Below are 26,661 nucleotides of genomic sequence, written 5' to 3'. Positions count from 1 at the left end.
CCTCTTACAATGGTCTTACTCTAAAAACCCTTGATCTCACTGCTTTGCAATTCAAAAGCAGGCAGTAATAAAACACTCCTGGAATGCAGAAGTTCTTTCTCCACCCTGCCAATAAACTCTTGAATTATTTGCACATTGCATTTAATTCTTTTATTATACCAAAAAGAAAGTTCAGTTGATGTGCTCATTTAAGCAAGATGCTAGTGTCAGTCTTTTCTACTCTGTGGTGCTGCATCCATCCTTAGTCTCCAGGAATGTGCTTCTCAATGCAATTGGATTTGGGTTGCTTGCTGGTTGGTTTTCATGACCTTCCTTCTATTCCAGCAGCTAAGTTCCTGGGGGCAGCAGAAAGTTTCCTCTGGAGATGGGTCATTGTGACATTCTGTCTGTTCCCTTCTCCCTTCTGTCTTTGCCTTCTGCTCCCTCTTCTGTTTCTCCTTCCTTTGCAATGGCTGCTGAAGGGGGAAGGGGCCATTGGTGCTTACAATACACAGGACCCTCAGCCTGGATTGTTGCTCTTCACTTTCTAGAATTGCTGTGTAGTGCTGAAAGAATGTGAGCAGTATTTATGGCATTGTGTATTACAATAGCAGCCAGAGGCCCAAAGCAAACACAAGAGCCTCTGTGCTTCCCATCCTGCAAATAGAAGTCCTACACCATGAAACAGCAAAATGCACAAGACAGGCATTGAGCTGGGGAATGTCCAGTCACTTATTAAGCTGCTGCATTTTGAGACTGGAATTCTCTGTAGAGCTGGAATAATAATTTCCTCTGTCCATGTTGTGTTTAAATCTTTGTTATATGTTAAAAGTTTGTCTATTCTTGTGTTGAGCAACCATAAACAACATTTCATTTTACTTTTTATGTCCCCTTTTCTCTGAGACTGTTTCCATACATTCACTTTCTCCTCACCCCCCTCTCTTTTATTTAAGCACAGACTCACAGCAAATCTATCAATCACAAACCAGCCATTATACTTTTTTTCCTCTTGAGGGATGCATTTATGTGTGCAGCAAGGTCACCAAGCTCACTAAAGACTGCTTGTTTAAAAATCTGTGTGATTGCTCACATTTACATAACCAGATGTAAAATTGGCTGGAACACCTTTCAAAACACCTTTGGAAACCTGTGCTTTACCTTCTGTTTTGTTTCGGGAAACCATACTCAAAAGAGTGTGTTCTCTTCCTTGGGAAAGGTTTTGCCTTTTATATTATCTAAGCTGAGGTGTGCTTTTCTTGAGGATAGGTTAATGCACTGCAGGACTTGGGACAGCCCAGAGCTCAAGGGGTCTGGAAAAGTCAACCATGGCCTCATGAATTTTACCTCTACAAAAAACTGCTTAATGCTCAACAGATTCAAATAAGACGTATTTTTATACTGCAGAACTTAGGCCACATGAGCAAAGAGTGAAAGATTAAGGGTTGCTTTAGTCTTAGAGAGACTGTTGTAAGGAGGCAAAGCCAGGAGATCACAGAAATTAAAGGATGGCTCTAATGGGGTGTTAGTCAGCCTCCCCTGCACATTCTCAATTTTCAGCTGCCAAAAGCTCAGGAAGCTGACAGTGTTCCATCTTGAGGAACTGAATTGTAGGGCAAAAAAGTTATCATCCTTAACAGAGAAATTCAGAACTCTTACACTGATTGTTTTCTGTATTATATTATGAGGCCTTTGCATCTCTCAGCTCTATTGGAGTGACTACAATGAAATAATTGAAGTGTAATGACACTTTATAGTTCATTTGGTAAGTTGAAGTTGTGTTGTCAGCTTAGTGATAAAGCAAAAAGGCTAAAATATTGTCTTTTCTGAAAAGACCAGGTTTGCTTTAAAAAAAATAAAGAAACCTTGCAATTGAAGTAGGTGGCTGAAGGCACTGCAGTGTAATGCAGCTATTGGATCATGTGCTGAGACAAGGGCCCTCTTGCCCTGAGAACTGGGCAAAGCCTGCTAATAATGTGTATTTGCCCTTTATCTTTCTGGAGACTGATGATGACAAGGGGTACTCAGAGTTCCCATTTCAAGCACAGCCTTGTTCAAGGCTTTGTGGGTGAACATGAGCCATAATTGGTGGTTTTACCTGTAAAATAGCTCAGCTGAAGAGCAGATTCTTGGCTTGGCTTTTTCCCAGCCTACAGGGTACAGTTCACTTGAGGTGAAGGACATCAGTCATTGCTCTCTGCCAGCAGAAATAGGGTACACCTGGTTGCCAGAAATCTTTGCTAGATCTTTTCCATCAGTTAAAGACTACATGAAGACCTGAATTTTTCTAAATCTCCTGTATGAAAAACATTTGGAAAAGGCTGCCTGGCAGTTAGTGCTGGTAAACTTTATTTTAAAGCCTTTGGTAAGGGCTCCAATGTTGCATTAGTTACAGATGTCATGAGGACAAAACCCAATGTCAATAGGTTCTTAGGATAAGGCACTAAAGCCTTACATACTTTCTGTTACCTTAAGATGGATTTTGGGTTTTGTGGTACTCCTGCACAAACCGTAAAGTCAGATTTTGAATAGGATGTGATGCTCATATGAAAAAAAATTAAGAAGTAATCAGTATCTACAGCAGATATAACAAGTTGAATATTTTTCCTTTTCTGCATTTTTGTAGCCAAAACTGTGGGGATTTTTGTTGTTTTGTTGTTTTTTTTTTCCTTTGGCAATAGTAAGAAAATATTTGGCACAAAACAAAGTAGTCTTGTACCTCAAACATATATGAAGAGCTCCAATAAGTTGCAGATGTATTTGACTGGGAGTAAAGTTGCAGGATGTGTCTCACGTTAAGCAAGCAACATACTTTGCAGACAAAGACAAGCAATATTTGGAAATGGAACTTTCAAGGCCCATCTGAGCTTTTACATCTTTTTGTCTCTGACAGGTGTGTTGACACTGAATATGCTTGTAGAGATCTTGCAAGGTGTAACAATATTAATATTCGTTAGGGTTTTGTAGCAAAATATTATATTGCTGCCTGACAATTGGTCTGGAAATATTTATTCCTTATATAGTAACGTGACTAAAAATGGCACTTCAGGAAATTACGAAAGCTCCACCTTACTATGTTTTTCCATGGCTGCTGTTTCATTTGAGATTGGACATAGGAAGAACCCACAGCTGTGGTTACCTGATGGTGCCAGAAGAGCACAATCCTCTTTCACCTTTCCTTGCACGGTTAATGGTAAGGCATGAATCACAGTTACTGCTGGGTACACCTTCGTGGTGATGTATGGTGGCTGGGACGTGTGTATCTGTAATTAATGAGAGGGAGTTGCATGGCTAATTCCCTGTGCACTGCTGACATCCTGTCTGCAGCTTTGTCCCTGATCTCTTACGTGCCTCCAGCAGCCGGTTATTGCATTACATCCTTGTATTATATAAAGAAAGCCTTGACCTTTGTCCTTTGCAATATTGGTTCAGTGCAGGTTCTTAATTCAATTTAGAAAAGAAGTCTAAGCATTAAAACCATTTGATTCTCCTTAAACATTGATGGGACTATTTCTGCTAAGAGAAAGCACTAAGGCTAAGAATTTGCCTTCTAGTTTTTTGTCATTGACAAATGAGTGTGTGTTCCTTCACATTGAAACCATGCAGGAAGCCCAATCTGGGCAGGGAGTACACATCCTCCTCTGCATTGCAAGGCAGCATGAGCCTACAGAAACTATTAGCAGTGCAGTATTTTGTTTATTATTTCATCAAACAATTCTGAAACAATAACCCTTCTGAAGCAAATAACCCTTTCCCTGCTGCAGGAAAATCTCTAGTACTTTTCTTATTTTTCCTCAGTACTACATTCTGTAGCTTATTTAAGGCTTGTGTTTCTGCATCCTCCCTGATAAGCCAGGCTGACACTAGAAATATTGCAGTGCCTTAAGACAGACACCAGCTTGTGGGTGATGGAAGCTCAGGTAATCTCCAGGAAAGATCTGATCTCTTTTTCCTGTCACCATCCATGTGGTTGTGTTAGGGTTTTTTGCAATGTGTGTGTTAAAAGCAGGGTGCTTATGTCTCTGAGTGTCTAAACCCTGTTACTGCTGAGCTTCAGTTCCCCACTGATTGAAAATGGGCATAAAGGTGCTCAATTTTCTTCTGTGGGTATTGTGGGATAAATTCATTAAAGATTTGGAGTATTAGAGCTAGACACAATCTGGCTTTTATTAAAATCATCATGACTGTAATGCTGGTAGCACCTTTGTGCAAATCCTAGCAAAAGTAATTTTTTTATGATGATGGAGATACAGATCCTCTAATTATCCAGGACAACTCAAATTAGCACCACAAATATCTGCTATAAGTTGAGACTGCATGATGTGAAGTATAATTGATTTTTAATATGGTAGGGCACAACTGCTGTTAAGGTATATACAATGTCATTTTCTCCTGTTGGATAGAAGTGTTTTGAAGAAACCTGTTTGTGATTTATACCATTGCTAGAGATTTGGGCTTTAAATCAACGTTATATTATTTGTAGATTCTAAACTGGATACAGTTACATATTCAAAACTAAGAATTTTTATTTTGTATTTTATTCTTAATTTCAGAAAAGTTTTTAGTAGAGCAAAAGAAGATTCCTAGCAAACCTGTGCTTCTCCTCCTTTGGGAGAAGTAAAATAAACCTTGAGCACTGATAAGCTGATTTACTCCCCCGGCCCCTCATTTTTGGGACAATTATGTGTAATCAGTGATTACTGCCTGGATTCCATGTAAATGATATGTCTTTGGCATATGGGAGTTTTTGCAAATCATTTTAAGCAAGGCATTCTTCTATGCTTGGCAGAGGAAGGATACAGAGAGCTTTTGTACCTCAGTTGCACCAAATTGAATATTTCTTTAATCACCCTGGAGAGGAATGCACTTGATTGCATTGTGGAAGTTGTGAATTATTGTTTTTGGGTAGACCTGGTGGGTAATGTATGACCTGACTCCTCACTGCCACTACCCAGCCACCCCCTCAAATCCACCAGCTCTTCTCCCTTGGGCAGGAACTGCTCCACAGTAGTAGCAATAGTGCAACAGTCCAGAGAAAAGAATGTGAGGGAATAGCCATTAATAACAAAGTTGGCAGCCCCCTGTGAGGAGAGCAATTTTCGCATGAAAATCTTCTTCAAAGTAATGAAGCCTTGCTTCATTTGAAGTCTTAACAGGTAATTGCACAGAAGGTGATTTCCAGGTAAAGATTTTTTTCCCCTGAGTGAGGGGCAAATACTCTCTATTTAAAACAGACAAAAAATCCAAACTGTCAAAGAATTAGCATGTAGTGCAGAAGTTAAATGCTCAAGGTTTTTTCCCTAATAAGATGGTAAAAAGACAGTAACACTTCCATGATAGATTATTAATACTCCAGAAGAGGGAAACTGATGAAAGCTTGTGACTGTTTCTGTACATGGCTATGTGGTAACATATTTAGTTTTGAAGTCTCTCAAATATGAACCTTTTCCTCCCCTTTTTCATTTACAGAAAACACTGAAGATGAGGCCAGAACTAAAAAGAGACATTGTGCTGTCATCAGTTTAGACAGTTTCCTGGGAAATACTAAGAAAATGTTTAAGGGGGAAAAACATATTTCTCCATTTTTTATGCTCAGTTTTCACTCATAAACTCCAAGATTAAAGTAGTCACTTTAATTAATCTAGTCTCAATCCTCAGACACAAACAGGGGAGAGAAGCCATGTGCTGCTGGGGTATTCAATTGACAGAGTGAGTACCAGAAAGCTCAGAGGCATCACAGTCCTTGGCCTCAGTTTATGAGCTACTTACCAATTTGACAAATGTAATGCCATTTTGACAAATGTAACTTTTTCAGTGAAGGGCTCATTCAGATGCAAATGTGTTTTCTGACAGTGGGGAGAAAGGAGTTAAACTGCTGCTGCTTTCCCTCTGAAGAAAGAGCAGTGGTTCATCTGCAGCCAGCCTTTCCCTGCTGCTCAGCACACAAGGGATAAGCCCCTCCCAGGAGGCAGACAGGGTAATGCCATCAGTTAGGAGCAAGAAATGCTCATCCCATGTCTGGAGCAGCTACTAAAAAGTGATGCGTGACATCCTGAACCAGCATGAACACATTCCTACTGAGCTCGACAAGCAGAGCTTTGCCCATCCTATTTTCATTGAATCCGTGTGTTGGAGGCTTTATTTTCACAGTGGTCAGCAAAATCTCTGGATGTACATGTCTGCACAACACAGGTGCAAGCCTTTGGTTTATGATCCCCATCTGGAAGCGGGCAGCCCGGGCTGGGAGCTGTGCTTTGTGTGCTGAGGAGTGGGGCTGGGGCTGGGTGACGCAAACAAAAAGGGACTCCCAGCTGCAAACCCTTCACATCTGATGGGACCCAAGCGAGTGCATGGCTGCCTCTGCCCATATGTGCAGCTATATCAAATGTAAACATGAATCCAGTTAATTTTCACACACTTGTTACAGCTTCCCGTGTCTCAGTGGAGGCCTCTGAGAGCCCTCCTCCTTCTTGATCTTGCTGGGAAAGCCTGGATTTATGTCAGCTCAGGCTGTTCCCTGGATGCATGCTGGGGTGCCAGACGTGGGACAGTGGCTTCATTTCAGCATCAAGGAGAGAGATGAGCCAGGCTGGGGGCAGATTCAGCCTCATCAATCCACATTGTCATCTTAATTTATCAGCTATTGTCACAGAGAACAGGGAGCCAAACGGATGGAAGGGAAAGGCTTCTTCAAAGAAAGACCCAGGGGGTCATAAAATGTCTTAAATTGGGAGGAAGGGCTTAGTTGTCAATCAATGCTTTCCTGCTCACAGTGTTCCTGGCATGGCTTTCTAGATAAGCACGTCACTAAATACAGTATCTGGGATGGGAAATGATGTATCTCCCTGGTTTGATGCTTGCTCTTTTAACCAGAGCCACAGAAGAGGAAAATGTCAATGATTTCTCATATGTGTACTAAACACGTGGGTTGTGATTATTTATGTTTTGTTGTTTTTTTTTTCCTGTGAGTGTCTGGGATCCATTGGAAGCAGCAGCTCAGTGCTCTGCTAGTGCAGCAGGTAGTCAAACTTCAGGAGAGGAAGGCAAAGAAGGGGAAAGTTGCTTGGCTGTGCACAGGGATCTGTGAGTCCCACTGAGGTTTGGGGTGCCAGGGTGGATTGCTGTGCCAGGGTGGTGGCCCCAGGGTGCTGGGACCAGGCTCTCCTTCCTGTGCATGGACAATGGCCCCGACCTGGCCAGTGAATCAGAGCCTGGACTCGCCCTGCAATCAGCGCCGCAGAGCTCAGGAAATGAGGCACCTGCCCCACTTCCTCTCATTTAAAGGGTTTATTTTTAAGTGGAAAAGGCTATGAGATTTGTTCCTTTTTCTCAGGGACTTCACGTCCTCTGGAGATCCCTGAAGGATGGGGTGAGGTATGAGCAACCTCAGGGACCTTCCTTTGGGAACCACGTCCTGGTATCTTCACTCAGCACCCCGCACCAAGGCTGAGGCTGTTCATGGGATATACATGAACCAATCTACTGAGAGCATGGCAGAATCTCCTGATGCTATCTGAGCTTCCTTCCACCATGACCCCAAAGTGGAAACTGTTGCTGAATAAAAAAAACCCAGGTCCTGGCTCTGCTGAGCCTGTGTTTTCCACATCTGCATCTGGTGACTGTCACTGTGGTCCTGGTGAGCAGTGAGGCTCTCAGGCTGGGAGGCAACACCATTGCAGATAGTTTGGTCTGGGCTTTTGCTGAGATCTACAGAATTCTAGATGGTAAGCCTGCCTCACTGCCCATTTGTGACCATGGCACCACTTCTACTGGACATTTTGTGTGAGGAGACTGAAACTGAGATTCATCTGTGGAGCAGTGGGTCTTCCTCCATAGGGTTATTCCTCTCATGGGCAGTATTTGAGATGCTCACTGACTGTTTTCTATCATAAAATCACACTGTAAATGTGATTTTCAGGAGTATTCCTTTGTAAAACAGGCCCAGAAACATCAAGGCAATGTAATGTGATCTATGTTTACTTTCCATATTTTGAAGAAATATGTTTTTTGTGCTCTTCTATTCAGTGGCTTCTCTGTCTCTATCTCTCACTTTGTTTCTCTGTGGGCTGGGTGGGTGCTGCAGTGCTGCAGTTCTGGGTCTGGTGCTGTACCCAGGTGAGATGTCTCTGTGAGGTGATGCCCTTTTGGGGACCTGAAGTGGTTTGTCTGTGGCCCAGCAGTGCTCTGTGCAGACGTGCAGGTTTCCTCATCTAGCTGCCTTGGGGATCTCCAGCACACCTCTGCATTGCCTGGTGCAGGCATGCCTATGTTTGCAAAACACCAGCAATAACTAAGGATTAAGTAGGAAACAAAGGAATGCATCTTAGAGCAGTTCAAGGTCTATCCATGCTTAACCCCCCCTCCTTTTATTCTACTCTTCTCTCTAGATATACTAATTTACTTTAGCACCAATTAATCCATGTGTTTCAACCTGCCTGCCCATCCTCTTTTTTTTCCTTTAGTTTAGAATAGCTCTGGGAGGTGGTTCTTTAACTCTCACTGAACTTTTTCCAAACCAGAAGTGTTCTCAGAGAGGAATGTCAAGTGCTTAACTACAATTAATTTTTGTCAGAAAGAGAATAAATAGCGCACCACCACATGTGTCAGAACAAAACCTGTCTGTGTGATTGGGTAGGTTTTAACCATAGCTCCACTTAAAGGATTATACCCCTTTCTGTGGGGAAGGGGAAGAAAGGGGGACTCTCCCAAAGCTGGAGATGCACACAATTTCATTTCACCTCTACACAGGTGTGAGTGTAGGTAACTGGAGAAATTGTTCTTACCTTCATGTCCTTCACTTTTACCTGGTTATCACTGTTTGCAAAGCAAAGCTCTGCCTGTAGAAGTAAAGACAGACTGGACTGAACCTAAAAAACCAAATGTTCTCACTACTGTGATCTCAGAAGCATAGAAGGGCTTGGGTTGGAAGGGCTCTGAAGATCATCTCATTCCAACCCCTGCCATGGGCAGGGACATCTTCCACTAGACCAGGTTGATCAAAGCCCCATCCAAGGTGGCTTTGAACACTTCCAGGGATGGGAAATCCACAGGTTTTTGTGTTTTCTGGGCAATCTGTGCCAATGCCTCACCACCCTCCCAGTAAAGAATTACCTATCTGCTGTAACTAAAATCTTGGTGGGTTTTTTTACATTTAAATCCTTTTACAAGGCCTGAAGTTTTCACCGATGAACAAGGCAGAGATCTCTAGACACCAATCTAAATTCAAGTTTTTTCTGGATTTCTGATCTTTCCTCTCTCCTCCTTTCCACCCTATTTTTAAATATCCTTATAAATCCTTATCTCAGGCATTGTTCAGGAAGTAACCAACAATATTAACATAAGCCATGTAAACAAGGCAGCATTACACAACAGCAATGTCTGACACTATTCATTGATATTTCTAGCTATGATAGTTTCCTTATCCTTTCTTGAATTTTATTTTGTTTGGACTGTACCCATTCTTTCCTTTCTAATGTTTGGGCTTTTTCCCAGTTGATGAATATAGGGTTTAATTCTCTTTCTTACAAAACATGAACCAGCCTGGCTTTTCTCATTGACTTCCTTATTAGCATCAGCACCACCACTTGTAACATTCCTCATGTGAGCAGCAGCATGTGAGCTGGATATATTGGATATATTCTCTCTTAGAGTTAAATGCCAGGGTGGAAAGATATTGCAAGTTTAGCTTTGACAATAGGGTTTAAGGGGTCTTTGTCTTCAATTATTTTGCAGTAGTGCAATAAAAATAATTAAGAAAACTACTTTCAAGAGGCTGAAATCTGGAGGAGATCAAACTCTGGCTCATTTGGCACAGGAAAGCCAAGCAACCATGCAGGACTGGAAACTTCTAGTTGGTAAGACTTGTTAGAGTTAAATCAAAGAGGAGAGTCTTTTACTCAAAGTCATGCAATTTATTACTCCACTACAGATTCTCCAAAAGAATATAATACCTTGCTGTAATGGTAACTAGGAAAATACTTTGAGGTTTTAAAGCAGGATGTGCAGTTCATGCTGGTTACTGAGTGATAAATGATACAGGCTGCACAGAAAAATGATACAAACATATTATTTCAGCTAGCACAGCAAAGCACTTCAGATATAAATTAAAAATAACTACAGTCTTGTGGTCCTTGTCAGTTATTTACAAGCCTCTTGAAGTATTTCCTTATCTGTCTTTCTCATAAGAAATTAGGCAATTATAGTACAAGTCTGAAGCCAGAGAACATCAAATAATGAATCATTATGGCATTATTACATGGGAAGTAGGAACAAGGGGAAGGCCAAAAGAAAACCCAAAGGTTTTTCATCTTCAGGAAATCTATTTTGAATTAAATTGAAATAAAAGCCTTAAACAAGTTTAACGTAATTGTGAGGAAAAGGCAGTTGCACAATGAAGAGGTATTTGCAGTCTGAAATTCAGCTTCAGGAAAAAAAATTTCCTGTCGTTGAGCTAGTCACAAATCTTTGCATAGGGGAATCTTTCATGAAAGAGGAAGATAAATGTGGTCTGGAAGTCCAGTGACTCAGGAGTTTCTTAAAGATGGGGGGAAAAGGAAATACATCAGTGTATATGCACTCCTTATTAACCCTTATTCTTGCCCACAACATGTTTTGATTTGGGGTTTTTTTTTTTCACAATTTGAATACTGACTTAATTTCTTCTCTTCTGATTCAGCATTAGAGCACATTTCAAGATAATTAATGTGTTTTGGTTTTCTTTTCTAAGACAATATTCCAGCTTGGTTAAAAAGGCATTACATTGCCTACAAACCAAATCAGACATTCAAAATATGTCCAGCTCCCCTGAGTATCAAAAGGAGGAGGAATCAGCAAGTCTTAGGCTTCATCTTAATTTGACAAAAGATGTTACAAGAGGTAACATCTTTTGACATTGTCCATAGCAGATGCAGATAAAATGAGCCAGTGGTCTTCAGTAAATGAGTTGTTGATATCCTATTCTGCTTGTGCTCTGTGAAGGATGAAATCAGGGAACTGATCCCCACACTCACCAGAAATTGCAGTCTGATCACGACAGGCAGGACTAATGGCTTTGATTGCTGAATTCTTCTCACAGTCCTCTCCTCAGCTGTACAACTATTCACTGGAGCAATGGGCCATCATAATTGGGCAATATTTTGTTGTGTAAAAAAATATTTCCATTTAACTTTTTAATTCAATTATTTCTTCTTTTAAATGAATTGTGTCAAGGCAGGGCAAATTGTGTGGAAAAGACACTATTTGAACAGACTCAGATTTGCTAAAATGCAAATGTCTTTTTTAAAAGCCACCTCTGTATCCTGTATTTAGTATTGGTCAATCCTAAGAACATGATTATACTTGAGTTTGCACCTGAAGGATGAGAACCTAATATTTTTTCCTGACCTCAAATGTGCTGCAAGGCAACAAATGGCTAAAATTTCATTTTGCAAAGGATGAGAACACTCTGAGGTAGTTAATGTAGTTCAAGATATGTCATTCCTAATTTGGGAAATGGCAGGGCTGAGAACTGAATATTTTGGGTAAATGGAGTTCTGGGTCACCAGGTCTACATAAAATACAGCTGAGAAATATGTAGGTAATAATGACAGCTGGCAATGACATGCCACTGTTCACAAAGGAATAGCTATAGCAAATTGAGTTAAGAAAAGGAAATCCTTGATGTTATTCAGAAAGAAATTATCAAAAGCAATTTTAAAATAATTAGCTTGGATTCAGAGCAAAACATATTCTTCTTCTAAGGATTTGATAACATATCCTTCTAACAAGGATGTGAACATTTTAACATCAGTATTTAACCCACCTTTTGCATGGACTCATGACTTACAGAAATGGTGAGGAAGGTCTCACCATCCTATTGAGAGGTGAAGGACATAGAGATCCTGAGCAAGAGGACTTGCTGAGCAGGTTCATTTTCCAGTTTAGAAACACCAAACAGCTTCTCAGAACAAGTGTTAGTTATGTCATTTCTTGGGTTGTGCCTGTCTTTGAATCCTTTCCTCTCAATAAACACATACGCTCCACTGTTTGCTGTCAGGAAAAGTCTAAGCCACAAAATGTGAATAATACTGACTTACACATTTCTAAGGGCCTGAGAGAGAATGAGGATCCATCATGCATGGTGCTGTCTAAGCACGTAGCCAGTACTTGGAGTCTGAGTAAATAAAATAGGAACAGAAAGGTTCAGTGACTCGCAACAACCCGTGAGAGGAAACAAGAGCCTGGAGTCAGTCCAGCTGCTCTGACATCCCGTCCATTCCCTTTTCCACTGGATATTGCTGAGCTGACATCTTGAATGGTGCAAAAAGTGGTGCATGATCTATACCAAATGGGAGGCTTATCACAGTTATCTCTGCAATGTCTGGCACCAGAAGGATTTAAAAAACAGACATCAAATTATAGAGGCATAGATCTACCCCGAGCGTGTCTGTTCAGTGCAGTAATGCATAACTGCTTGATTATCATCAATGAAATCCTCATGCTGCTACTCATCTCTACCTGTCTCCAAATATGTTGAGATCGGTGTCTAGATTTATTTCTTGCTCTTGGTCTCAGGTGTAGCAATTAAAGAAATGTTCTGTATTGCTGAGAGCACCAGATGTGTGCAGTGGAGCATCCTATCCTGACAAGCATTTTGCATGTAATAGTTCCTTTGGGTACACATTGGCGTCTGGTTTTATTTTTCTGTTTATACTTAGTTTTTCTGTTTTATGGCACTATTTTCTTGATGGGGTTTTTTTGTTTCTTGCCTTGGAGAATGGTTTGGAGTAGCATGGATTATGGCACAGCAGCGTTAAGTCGTCTCCTGTTTCTGTTTTCAGTTCCTTAAGGTCATTCTAAGTTCTCTATTTGACTGATCCTGTATGGAATAAACAAAGAAAAATACCCACTGATTCTGAAAACTGAATTGTGAATCATGCTATGTCTTTCTGGACCTTCTTGATGTTTCTCTTGTCTTCCTGGACCTGGGACCAGACTTAACATATATATGATAAGTCTTCTTTGGGAGCAAGGTTGAGGAGCAAGGCTTTTTAGTCATAGAAGTTACAAATCTTCTTTCTCCTGCAGCCTAGAAATGTAGTGGGCACCTAGAAGGGGGCAGGTGATTTTCCCTTGAAGTCTCTTTTCAGATTTTATCCTGCAGTCTAACTTTCAGATTGTTCTTCACTGCAGAGTGAAACAAGATGCTGAATTGCAATCTCAGTGCTAGGGTGCAGCAGCAGGCATATTCTGATGTAGAGAAATCTGATTTATTTTTCTGTGAAATACTTTGTACCAAACTGAGAGTGCCATGATGGATATGACTAGCTGACAAGAGCAACAGACTATGTTTATTCCTATAAGTAGAGAAGAAAGTCTTTCCTGACTTCTGCAAGTGGTTTTCTTTGCTTCCTAAAGAGTGGAATTTGACTACAGTATGAGTAGTGTTAAATGTTACTCAGTGTGGTGAGTGCTATTTCTTCAAACTGATACAGGCAGTCAAAAATATAAGCAATGTTGGTATATCATGACACCATGACCACCTGGTATCAGGTGGAACTTCTTATCTCACCAAAACCTCATTTATTTAGTTTTTAGAACAACAGTTCAGGTGAAACCATGATAAGCAAAAGATTAAAGCTCTGTCGGATAAAAAGCAATCCGGTACCATTTCAACTATCCTAGTTTTCAAAGGAGAATGAAATATGCAATAATTCACACAAACATAAATGTTGAATAACCATTGCAATGGATTGCATTAATAGATACATAAGGTGAAAAAAAACATATTTGACTTAGTCCTCTGCTGATGGTGCCAGCAGATTACAAGGACTAACCTGTCTACTACAATGATACCCATCAAATAGCTATAATTCAAATATTTCAATTTTTTTCCATCTCAGGAAAATAGCATAGCCAGGATAAATAACAGCCTTTACATCATTTTGTTTCTCAAATTAATTTCTGGCCTCACTCAGCTACCTGTGCATCCACTTGGCCTGATGCCACATGACAGAATTTGGGCATAAATTTGGTGTGAGAGCTCTTGAAGCACCACTGATGGTGCCCTGAGATCAGGTCTCCTTCTGCCCTCTCTCCTCCTGTCTTGTAGGGATGAGCATTTCAAGGGTGGAGGTTAACAGGCATTCCTAACTATGCATGGCATCCTACTCCTTAATGCTGACACAAATGGACTGTTTCCTAGGAGATGGCTCAAAATCAAATAAATTATTTGAGAGATATTAATGTTAAAAGATTCCATGGAGTTCAATTTTACATAAAACTCCTGTTACCAATTAGCTGGCTCTAGATCAGGGCTACACGATGTGGCAGATAGGATCTATTTCCCTCTTCACTGTGTGACAAAAGCTGTGTGTGGTCAGACTCCTTTTCCTGGGTCATGCAGCCAGTTGAGTGCTCAGAGCCCCTGCCTTCCTGCCCTTGTTCCTCAGGGTCTCTCTTTCCTCCCTGTGCCCCCACAGTAACATCTCCCACAGTATGGGGGTGAGTGATGTTAGCTGGATTCTGTCCTCATGGATCCAGGGTGGTGCAGTGCTTCAGGACCCAAAGCCCTGAGGCTGCAGTTTGTTATTCCCATACCTTGCATTTCAGAATGATAAATCAGACATTCTGCTTTGTTTTTCTCCACCTCCGGCGGCTTTTCAGGTTGCATCTAGTGAAAGAATTGCCCATGAGCTGGCATTAAAGGTGCACCTCTAAGAAATATATTACCTGAAACAAAAGTTCTAATTCATAAATATCTTTCCCACCTTTTTGTTGCCCTTGTTAGGGAAAAATGCTCCACTTTAACCTCCAGCTAACTGATTACCTGCCAGTTCTGATGCTGTGGTCAGAATTAATGTGCTCCAAAAGCCAACAGAGATGACTTGTGTTTGGGCACCTCATGAGAAAACAGGGAGATGAAAAGCCTTAGGAAAACTTTGACAAACAACTTGGAGTGTTTGACCAGCTATTCACAGCTGCTGCTGAATGGAGAATGCAAGTAACATGCCAAACAGAGACCAAAGGGGATCAGCAGGGAAGGCAGCTTTGGTATCAGCACTGGACATTTTACTCTTGGGAAAGGAGAAGAAATATGCTGAATTACCTGTAGGAGGTGTGCCTGCTTTTGCTAACAGATGTGGATGGTTAAAGAATTCCTAACCACTAGATCCTGTACCAATGTATGCTGGAATTCTTTCTGAGTCAGTGGAGATACATCCATGCACAGCACCTTAATTTGACTGATTGCATCCCACCCATCTAAACATGCCTTAAAGACTTGTTTGCAGAGCCACAATCTCTCTGCCCCCTCCAATTCCCTATTTGAGGTGATAATATCTCCCCATAAATCCTGGATGCAACAGCTCCAGCATGACCCATCACTTCATTACACCAGAGCTGTGTAGTGCACTGAGGAGTTTATCTGGATTGAATGGATCTGGTCCAGGAGCAAATTAAGGAATGAGGAATCTGATTATTTCTGGGCCAATTCTGTATGAGTTACAGCTTCTCAATTTTCCTAATGTCAGCTAGTTTTACTTGTTTAGTTTTCCTTCGTCACACAGGAGGTGAAATATCTAGCTAGCACAGACATTTTGATGAGCTGCTGGTGTCAGGAAAGCCAACCTGAAATTCGGATCTGGTTGGGATGCAATGTACCATATGCAGTGTCATTTCAGCATTGGCTGTTTGGAGAACACCAGGCTTGTTCCAAAATTGGGGATCACATCACTCTCAGCAGCAGGAGTGTGGTGGCTCCTCAGACACCCCTGCCTGTCTTACTCAGTGCTGTCTGGGAGGAGCAGCCTGATTTCCTCAGCTTTGTGCAAGTGAGGAATCCTTGTACAGAGGCAATTTCTTCATGACCAGTTACAGTGGACACGGTATAGCATCCTTTCACTGCATAAAGGGAATAAAGGAAAATTATACGTCCAGTTCTAGGCTGCTCTGCACTGTTTCAGACGTGAGTAGTAGGGGAAAAGAACTATTTCTTCTCTTTTATTTATTATTTCAGGTGTTTCTTTATGATTACTTCCTAGTGATTTCAGAGATAGCTGCTCCATCTTGGCCTTACACTAGCTTGTTTAGTCTGATGCCATATATAATTTGTTTGTTTCTTCCAAGGCACTACTTTTTCCATGTATTTACTTAATGGTTTATATTTGCTTAAGACACTCAGACTTCATTCAGTGATTGCTGGATTTTTCTATGTATTCTAAAGCATAAAAATTACATCTGTGTGTTGAACTTTTCCTTGCAAAATTCCTCTGTGAGTCTCCTGTGCAAGTTTTGCAGACTTGATGGGCTTAGCAGACATAACTCTTGCAGGTACTCACTGAGGTTTTAAAGTGTTTAATTGGTCTTGAACACATAGTGCAGCTCTCCAAATGTAGGAGTGAGGTATTTTCTGATCCCTTTTTTCTGTTCTGCACGTTTGAGTTGTCAATTCTAGGTAGGCTGGCACTTGCACAGAGAAATTTTGAACTATGGATGTTTTCAGCAGAAAAGTAGATGATGCTAAAGGGAACTCATGGGTATATGTCCTGAAGTGCAGCACAGTGACAGCTCCTCAGTTACTGCTTTTGGCATCTCTTTTTAGTCTGTGCCTGCTCTGAAGTTTAGAGTAAGCAAAAAATCTTATTTGACAGAAATACTTTTACCCTTTTGTTAAATTTTTCTTTACTAATCAAAATTTTATTTGATTTTTTTCCACTCAGGTTTTCATTTGATTGGGAAATACTTCTGCAAGGCATTATGGAAAAGTCTGCTGGGTGTTTGTCCTGCTCCCTCCCAGGTGGGTGCCTGCCTTTTCCCAATACTCCCACACCTTTTGGTGTGTATATTCCTGTGCTGCACATGCAGAACTGGTGACAAGCTCACTTGCTGGCTTGTTTAATTTAGTTTCAAATTCTTACCATACTAGGGAATTCATTGTTTTCTAGGACCTAAGCACCATCACAGAATTCTTCCTGGTTATTGGTTAACACCAGTAACTAAGTACCAGGTGGCATCTTCAGCACCTCATGCAGAAATTAAAACAAATGTCTTATTTCAGAAAACTGATTGAAAATTAGCATAAGGCTGCCCTAAGAAACTGTGCTGCAAACTTGCTTCAAGTAATTGAGTGGGAAAGCTCTCTTACCCAGCAGCCACATAGTTAACTAGCATAATTAACTAACTTAATTAATTTCTAAACACGTAGGGGTTTAGATAAAATCAAGAATAAACATTTGGATTAAGAAACAACATTTTGATATTAGAGCTGTGCCTTTTCTCTCATGTTGTGTGAGAATTATGGTGTGAGGAGAGTTCATTGCCCAGCATTTTCCTTGTGGGATAGGGAAGAATCTCTATCCAGGTGCAAGTGGTAAATATCATACTTTGTCACTTGAGGGCAGGAGAAAAATCCTCTAGAAAATAAAAATCTACAGTGTTTTTGTTGTGTTTCCTTTTAAAATAGCTGGCAATTACTCCATTCACATTCTTGTCCTTTTGTCTGTGGTTCCTTAGTGCCAAGAAACCCGTGTGTGTTTTTACAACACATATTCATTCATCTTTGAATTTTTAAATTAATATTTTTGTCTTCTGAAAATAAAACTTGAAGGTATGAATTCTAAAATGATGACATCCTAAATTTGTTATGAATGCCAAAAATAAAATTTTATTTTCTTCTTAATTACCTCTTTCATAAAAATAACAACCGAGTATGTACTCATTGCCAGAATTCTGAAGAATGTCATATCACTAAAGGGGATAAATTGCTAACTAGACACCTAGAATTGAAATTCCTTCAGTAATAAACTAGCTTTTGACAGCTGCAGCCCTTTTTTTGCAGGTGCAGAAATAACATTTTCTTCTTTTTGTTTTATCTGCTTTACATCACTTAATGACTAGAGTATTCCAAGTTGGGAAAACAACTGGTAGTTGAAAGAACATAAAAATTTGCTTATCCTTTCCCATTTTATGAGTAAAAGATGGGTGGGGGGAGGGAAGATCTGAGATCAACCTGTTCTAATCTTGACAACAGGGAAGCAAGGAAAAAATAGCTCAGCTGATTTATTGCTGTTGATATTTGCACTGTTCAGTACCTCAGCTGCCTTGAAATGCAAGGAATATTTTGATAATATTTCCTAAAATATGCAGGACACAATGTAGTTCCACTTAAACAATTATGTTCTCCTGGATATTTTTGTTCAGAAGCAGCATGACACAAAGCACACATTTAAAAAGTGAATCAGGTGGCTAAAAACTCCATGTCCTGTTTTCTCATAAATCAAACATAAAAATCAAACCCCAAAATAAATGCTTAGATATATAGTGACGTGTGATATTCGTGTGCTATTTGTCTTTTTAACCAAGAGTTAACAAAAACAAATACTAAATACCAGCTCAGAGCTACCTTTCTTTGCAATCAAGCATTTTTATTAGGTGTCAGTCTCTGAGACTAACCCTTTATCATGAATATCTGCTAGAAAGCACAACTGCAATGCAAATTGAATTATTTAAATTGTGATTTAAATAACAATTAACAAAACTGATTTGAATCAGAGTGATATAAATTGGTCCCTCCTGCTTTAAAATTAATTAAGGATGTGCTTTGAAAGCATGGTCCTATCCGTGCTCTGACTCAGTGGGTTCTTCATATCTCTCAAGTTTTAATAAATCAGAACAAGGGATGGAATTTTTATTTAGTTCAGCAATCTCAATCTCTGAATTTAAGGCCACTGAAGAATAGATTAACATTTATAATTGCTAGGTTGATCAGTAATGCAAATTAAAAATGAAGATTTCAAAACAAATTAACCTTTGCAGTACATCTTGTAGAGACAGACAGACAATGGTATCATTGAAAAAGTTCCCCTCATCCTTGAAGTCACAAATCACTGTATTCTGCATGGTGCCTCGCTGCTCTGCAAACTCTGGAGTCTCTATGTCCAAAAAATAAACTGTGATAGCTGAAAGAACAACATGGGCTCTTTGAGGCTGGCAAGTTCCTGCATGGGCTATCGCTGCTTTGTGTCGCTCCAGGCAGACTTGTGTATTTTGGGCTAAGATTAGGATGTTTAGGCTAGTGCTAAATGGGTTTATAATTAGATATGTCCCAGCCCTTGACCTATTAATTGAGGTTCATACTCCCCTCCATCTACCCTCCACCTGTAATGGGACTGTGATTTAAAGCAGTTGGGAAAATGGGCCTTCTGTACCCACATTTCTGCTTCAGTGTGCCTGTCCTGGGTTCTGCTGAGAGCCTTTCTGTCCCTCTTAGAGATATCTCATGAATAGAACAGGGCACTATGTCAATATGGTCTGTGCTGTATTTATTTATTTATAAAATTAAGAGCTTACATTCTATCTGGAGAAAAACACCCTATGCAATCAGCACCTCTTCACTTGCAATGTTTCTCCTCAGGCAGAAAAGCAGTCATAGCTGGGGAAGATGGAGTGGATTTTGATGTCCCCATACAGAATCTGAGGAGGTCCAGGACTGTCCCTTCCATGCTGAGACATCTGCAGAGCTGGGACATGCAGACCCCTGTGGGTGTTGTGTGGGGGAAGAGTGGAGCAGGATAAGGATGACCATGGATGGAATGGAAGGAGTGATCACCTATGAGAGCAAACAGCTTTGGTCTCTCCTGCTGCAGGTACATCAGCTCCTGGGAAACGCTTACCTATCAATGCAGCTGTGCAGGAGCTCCAAGCTTTCTGTGTGGTGGTGTCCCAAGGAGCAGAAGACAAGCTAACCACACTTTGGGTGTAAGCATGTATGATGTGTTTCTGACATGGCTCATAGGCTCCCAGAAAATTGCTGTTTTCACCTCTGCAGTGCTTTGCCCAAAATTTAAGTTTCCATTAGCAACGTTTCATACCTTCAATGCACATCACAGAATATGCTGAGTTGGAAGGAATGCACAAGGATCATCAAGTCCCACTCTTAGCCCTGCCTGGAGACACACCAGAGTGCCTGACAGAGTAGTCCAAATGCTTCTTGAACTCTGCCAGGTTTGAGGCTGTGACCACTTCCCTGGGGTGCCACCAATGATAACTGAAATTGAATGCAAAGAAATATTCCTTTTTTTCTCATAATTTATATGCTTCCACAGTCCTTACCAAAGAGGAGCCATTAGAAACTGCTGCAGAGTGTATGACCCATTAATCTGACCCTGTGGAAAATATTAGCTTATGCAGATGTCAATGCACATCCTTTGTGTAATGGTAGGGCTATTGTGTAACTTGCCTTTTTTTTCTATGAGCAACCTTACACCAGGGGAAGCTGGTAGTACAATCTTCTGATCACAGAACTCCAGAAAGATATAAATAGGGAATGAAGAATGAACAGTGGTATTAAAAGCTTGCTCTGAATGGATTTTTTTTTTTTTTTTTTTTTTTTGCTAAGCTTATAAATAGAAATAAAACCTAAACAACCTAAACTAAATAGACCGGAATAAACACAGCACTGTGGCAGGTATTGTCATCACTGCTCATACGAGTGAATGTTTTTTTGGTTAATGAGAAAGCAAAGCCAGGAAGGAACCTTAAAGATGTCCAAGTCTGAGCAGTGGAAATGCAGAAAGTTTTTCCAGGAGGTAGAGCACAGATGAGGAGCCTGACCCCTGGTCTAGTGGAACAGTGTGTCCAAGGCTCTAGGCAGGGCTGTGGGAGGTGGGGGAGCCTTCTCTTTCCTTCCAGCCTCTTCCAGCTGAGATGCTCCTGCCTTCTGTCATCCAGAGGATGGTAAAATGTGGGTGGTAGGTGAAGAAATGCTGATGAAGGGGATATTGATAAGGCTACTGAATAGGCTGCCAAATACTTGGAATATTTTTTCAAAACTTTTGGCAGTCAGAATAGGATTGCAGCCTGGAAGAAAAAGACCCGTGTGTCTCGTTCAGTAGATGTTTCCAGCTGCTGGTAATGGTATTGGCAATAGGAGTTAATTAATAACTGGAAAGTTATTGCTTTTTAATGCATCCAAATGTTGTGCAACTGCCATTGACGTTCAGCTAAACATGCCCTACTTCACATATCTCATTTTTTGTTATCTAAATAAATTGCAGGCTGTTGAACCATCTCTTCCTTTCCTAACACTCTATTGTTTGCTAAACAATTTTTTGAGTTTTTGGGTTTTGTTTTGTTTTGTTTGTTTTGGTTTTTTTTCCCCCTCTAAGAAGAATAAAGTATTACACATGGCCCTTTTCCAAAATCAAACCTCTTTAGGATGGTTAGCCTTTCTGGTCTATCTTTTTACTGATATTTATACAGATTACTGGCAAACACAAATTTATTGCAATATTTATTGGGCTGAATTTGAAGTTACTTATTATGTGGTTAGATGGCTATTTATTAGACATGTCACAGTAGCTATTTAACACTTCTATAGCTGTCTAGCTAGAATTAGGATGTAGAACAGAATTTATTGTATTTTATCAAGGAAATGTTACAGGAAGAGTAAATTCTAGGAAAGACACAACTGTCAGAATAATGAGGGGACCAGGAAGAAGAAAGCAGTTTTAAATAGCAATTCTCAGCCAAACTGAAGGAGGGAAATATTTTGGATGTGAGGAAGTCCAGGTGCAGATTTTAGTTTCTTTAAAGTGCACCAGCTCTCTGCCTAAGAGCTGACCTTTCCCTCATGAAGTGGACATTTTTCATTTAGAAAAGGAAATTAGAGTCATCTTCTTTGATTAGTTTTGTGCTGATTAAGTAGAGTTAAAAAGTTCTATGGGACCATTTTCTCAAGGAACAATTTCATAAGAATCAAGTCTTTCACAGGCAGGTGGTACTTTGGTGTTTTTAATGTGTTGTGTTAAGGTGGTATTGACTAGGGTATGTCCACTGTGATGGATTCAAATGACTTTTTTTTCTACATTAGTGTGTTTTAACTCTGCATTTCACTGTTGTGAAAGCTTTTTGCAGCATCAGGACAAAAAGTTTTATTTTATATTTACATCTGTGGGGTTTGGATATTTTTCTTATTTGAAACTGAAAATGAATGCATGTGTTGAATATCTCATGAAGAAAGGTGGATGAGACTTCCCTGCAAGGAAGAGGCTGTAAGTGCAAAAAAAATTCAAATAATACTTATGAATTTCTTTAAAAATAGTTTCCTTTAACCTTTAGAAAATGTAGATTATTTAGGAAAATAAGTCCCCGTTTTCATGTACAGACACAGACCATCTTAAAATACTTCAGCAAAAGAAGTCAGTCTTTCTGTTTAACAAATAAACCCATTTCTGTGGGAGGATGTGGAGGAGGGAGGAAATGAGGCCATGGAAAGGCTCACAGGTGTGAGGGTGAAGCTGGGCAGCCACTGCTGGTGAAGGTGCAGTGGAGGCAGGACAGAGCCAAGGGAGCTGCTCTCCTTTTCCCTGTGCCTCCTTTTGGCATTTTCCTGGGGCAAAGGAGTGTTTGTGCCCAGTGGCACTGCTGGCAGGAGCAGCAGACCCCATCCCAGCCTCCTCCTTTCCAGCCTAATTCAGACTGTTCACCCCAAGTCCCATAGGAACTCCCTCCCTGCATCTGCCTCATTATCTCATCACAGGATGCCAGCTGTTGTGGACCAATAAATAAATATTTATCCCTTGATTCCTGCAGGTGGAGGAACCCAAATACTCCAGCCTTCAGATACCACAGCCTTGAATGCCACAGGATGAGGTGTTCAGCAACACAGAAGCAGGAGATCATCAGGGGAAACCTCTTTGTCCAGATTATACCTGCATTGAGATAAGTTTTAATGATGATTTTTTTAGACTGTAGCTGCCAATTAAGCTCAAGCTAATGCTAGTAAGAAACTAGAGTAGGTAATTCAAATAGACTATAGATTTTCTTAAATTAATTAGCTCCCATTGAGGGTTGAACATAACTAAAAATAATTACATATGAATTATGAAGTTCAAATAGAATGTGTTACTTTACTCACACAAAACTTCAAGGGAGACAAATCAGAGAGGTTTATTAGCATATTCTACTTTTCCAACAAACCTTAGCAGGAAGGGAAAATATAATAATATAAAGGAGTTGAAGATTCATGTTTCCATAATAGCTGTATCCGCGCTATCTTACCTGTGAAATTTATTCTCTGTGGGTGGTGATGCTGTTAAATAGTTATTATTTCTTAGCCATCTTTATTTTTCCCCCTGTAAGCAGCTCTTTTGTCTATGTCCATTAACATGCAATCCTCTCCTACCCTGAAATTTCTTAAGCTGCATTACACCTGAGCTGGGGGTTTTGCAGGGAGCAAAGGGCAGAACACAAAACTGATGATAAATACACTCCCAAAAATTCATTTTTATTTGAGCTCGCTCATTCTAATTGTTCTCTTGAGGCTCGATTTGGAGCACAGAGGAATCCAAAGGGGGCTCACTGGGCTGTGGGTCAGGTTTTCAGGTCACCTGTACATGGCAGGTGGTGAATAATGAGCAGCACAGTGCCAGCCCCTTGGCCTGACCCTGAGGATGGAGTAAGAATTCAGCCACTGATCTCATCAAGTGCAGTCTCAGGGATGCAGCAGAGCACAGCACCCACTTCTCCTGCTGTTGTAAATGTAGGTGAACCCAATGGGAAGAAATTATGTCTGACTCAATTTAGAAGGTTGAATGATTTCTTTATTATAACTATGTTAAAATATATTAATATATTATATAAAGGAAGATATTAAAACTACATACTACTTTTTCTAACTTTATATTTAACATAACTTGTGACCTCTCTGGGACATTTAGATACAGGTAGATTGGATTGGTCATCAGGATCAAACAATCTTCACTAGAATCTAATTAAGCACTCACTCTAGGTAAACAATTTTTTAAACACATTTCATATGAGAAGAACAAGGAGTAGAAATAGAAATTGTTTTCTCTTTCATTTCTCTCTGTTTCCTAAACAGAATCCTTTAAGCCAGTTTAAAAAGTTTGTCCTTGCAGAGAGAAATGTTCTTTTCTTTAGTCTAGATTAGGCATTCGGATGGGAAATGGAATGTGGAGGTCCTGGCCCAGCTTTCTTTGCAACCACATGTGAATCACTTCATGTTGTGGCCCCTTGCTGCTCCACCAAACTTTACCCTACTTTGCTTGATTTAAAGCCTGTGGGAGGTGGTTGTCATATTTTGCCTTTTTTAGGGACATCAGCATGCATGATGCAAGACTCAGGATTCTGGACATCGCTACAGTAATCACGATAAAGGTCTGAGAACCTCTTGGTCAATTCCAAAACCCCCACCTCTTGCCACAGTGTTAGAAACAGGTCCTTGTTTTAGCTTTTATCATCTTTGATAAAGCTTTTAGTACTTATCATCTCTGTCTCCATGGGTGCACCTTCCTGGTGTCCTGCTGCTTTCCATACATTGAGTTCTACTGTTGTCACAAAGGATCTGGAAACAGATATATAATCACAAAGTGTAAGACAGCTGCATGGCAAAAAAAAAAAAAAAAATGGAGTGTTCAATCATTAAAAGAAAAGAGTTAAAATAAAATTAATTTCTCTTATCCACTTTCCAAAGATGCCAGCCTTTCTATATAAACTCCTCTGTCATTAATCTAATACAGTTCTACTTTGTTCATAATTTACTACACTCTTGAATAAGCCATTCTAATATTTGTGCAGGGCAATACATAAATCATTGTTGCCCTTCTCTACTTTTTTTACTTATCTGGTTCTTTCAAGGTCAATAACCTACCTTACAACTTTCATCTGGTTTAAATATTCAGCTATTGCCTTTTACACCTCTCTTCCTTGTTCACATCCATTTGGATATCTGCAGCTGTATCTTCTCAAGTAGCTATTGATCATGTCTCCTTGCTAAAGGCTGCTAACTTCATCAGCAGTAATGATACAAATGACATCTGTTAGGGTTCACTCACACCTCTCTTTCAGGAGGAGAGACTGCCTTCTGACTTTGTTGTTATTGGCCATCTTTTCTGCCTAGGATATCTAAAACTCAGTGAGAAAAATTATATGTTGGAAAATATCCTCATTCTGACACATGTAGGCTCTCAATGCCCAGGTCATGCAGAGAAGCTAATCAATCCCTACTGACCTCCAGGAGCCTGGAATATAGCTGGGTAAGGCCCCAGTCCAGCAATGCACTTAAGGATATGCTTATGTAAACACAGGATCCATCCCATTTTCAGTGCAATTTGGTGAGAAGTGCATTTCTGAGCAGAGCATCTCCAGGAATGCTCCTTTTTGCAAGGGCTGTGCAGGATGAGGCTCTACCAGTTGCCAACATGAGCACACTCCAAGGTATTTGGTAATCTTGTACAGGGCAAAGTAAATTTTTTTGTCTTTCTTGTGGGGAGGCTGCTGAGGTGCCACTGCTTTGGAATCAGTGTGTGTTTGTGAGTGTGATCTCTTGTCCTCTGCACAGCTGATGAGCTCTTAGGAGTTTGAGTTTCTCTTGCTGACTGTTTAAGAGAAAATTAAATTATTTAGAATTAGGCAGAATAATTGGGTGCTGCAGGACCTTACAGTTATGCCTGTTGTGTGCCGAGGGATCATCCTGTCTTCTGACTTCATCAGATCCTTGACCCAATTGTGTTGCTGCCACAAGATTGCCAACTTGTACCAAAAAACAGAGGAGTGGAGTTTTGCCGTGGTTGTGTGCCAAGGAGGGAGGCTGGAGTAGTTACCACCATGGTATAGAAGAAAACAGGGCTAGAAAGGACCTGAACAGGTCACCTCATCCACCCCCACACAAACCACTCCTGACTCGTTTGTCTGAAGTGTTTTTTTAACCCTGTCAGGCGTGGAGATCCCCCAGCCTGCCCAGGCAATCCCCTCCAGTGCCCAGTGACCCCTGCAGCAGGGAAGTTATTCTAGTTCTGAACTCAGGTCTCCCTTGTTGCATTTAAACCCATTACTTTTTTTGTGCTTTCCTGTGGATATGGATAAAAATTTATTGCCTTCCTCTTTGCATCAGCCATTTGTATAATTGAAGGCTGTTATCAAGTCTCCTCTCTGCCTTCCCTGCTCTAGACTAAATAGCCCAGATAGGATGAAAGATGGAATGGGGTGTCAGGGAGAAGGAGTTAGAGGAGGAAATCAGAGAGGGATTAATCCTGCTTTCAGTCCCTGTAGAAACAGACTTTGCCTTCTGAAGGATGGGGATGTGGGAGGGGGAAACAGGATTCTCAGTGCTGCTGATTCACTAATGCAGCTCTGTGAAATGTGTATCTGATTGATGGGCCACTGCCTCACAGACAAAGGAAGAGGGGCTTGGGCTGACAGTCTGCTGAGCTGTGACCCTGCTCTCCAGCCTGTGCTTGGAAATGAAGGCTTTCCTTTCTTACACTGGTGAGGAGTGTATCCAGCTCACACGTCAGCTCCTGTGAGATGTATCTGGTTGAGCTTCTGTGCATCCCAAAAGCTGCTTCCAGGTGCTGTGTGTGTTATACAATCAGACAACATGATGATGTAGAACCACCACCATCCAGACCACCCAGCATGAGCCCTGCCAGGGAGCAGGAGTCCTCTCCTCTGATGGCAAAACGTTGTTTCTGCTGCCCTGGCCACGGTTCTGTGCTTCCCACCCATGGACAGCATGGGAAGCCACCCACCACACACGCTGCCTACATGTGTTTCAGCTGCCTACATGTTTACAGCTTGATTGCTGTTCATAAAACCAGCACGTGGAACAGGCAAACTCCGTGTGCTCCAGAAACCCTTGGGGTGTGCTTTGTCAATGTCACGCACATCAAGGAAGTTCAGCGAGCG

At 40.8% G+C, this 26,661-nt stretch overlaps 1 long non-coding RNA gene across 1 annotated transcript; it reads left to right on the top strand.

The window, feature by feature from the left end:
• The first annotated feature begins 3,084 nt into the window (after positions 1–3,084).
• On the top strand, positions 3,085–26,067 carry LOC110482218 (uncharacterized). Its single transcript, XR_002467379.3, has 3 exons — positions 3,085–3,169; positions 16,674–16,750; positions 22,546–26,067. It is a non-coding gene; the product is annotated as an uncharacterized LOC110482218 (long non-coding RNA).
• Positions 26,068–26,661: the final 594 nt, after the last annotated feature.

The sequence above is a fragment of the Lonchura striata genome, chromosome 12 (genome assembly GCF_046129695.1).
Source record: "Lonchura striata isolate bLonStr1 chromosome 12, bLonStr1.mat, whole genome shotgun sequence".
NCBI classification, from domain to species: Eukaryota; Metazoa; Chordata; class Aves; order Passeriformes; family Estrildidae; genus Lonchura; species Lonchura striata.
This window is presented reverse-complemented; position numbering and strand designations above follow the sequence as displayed.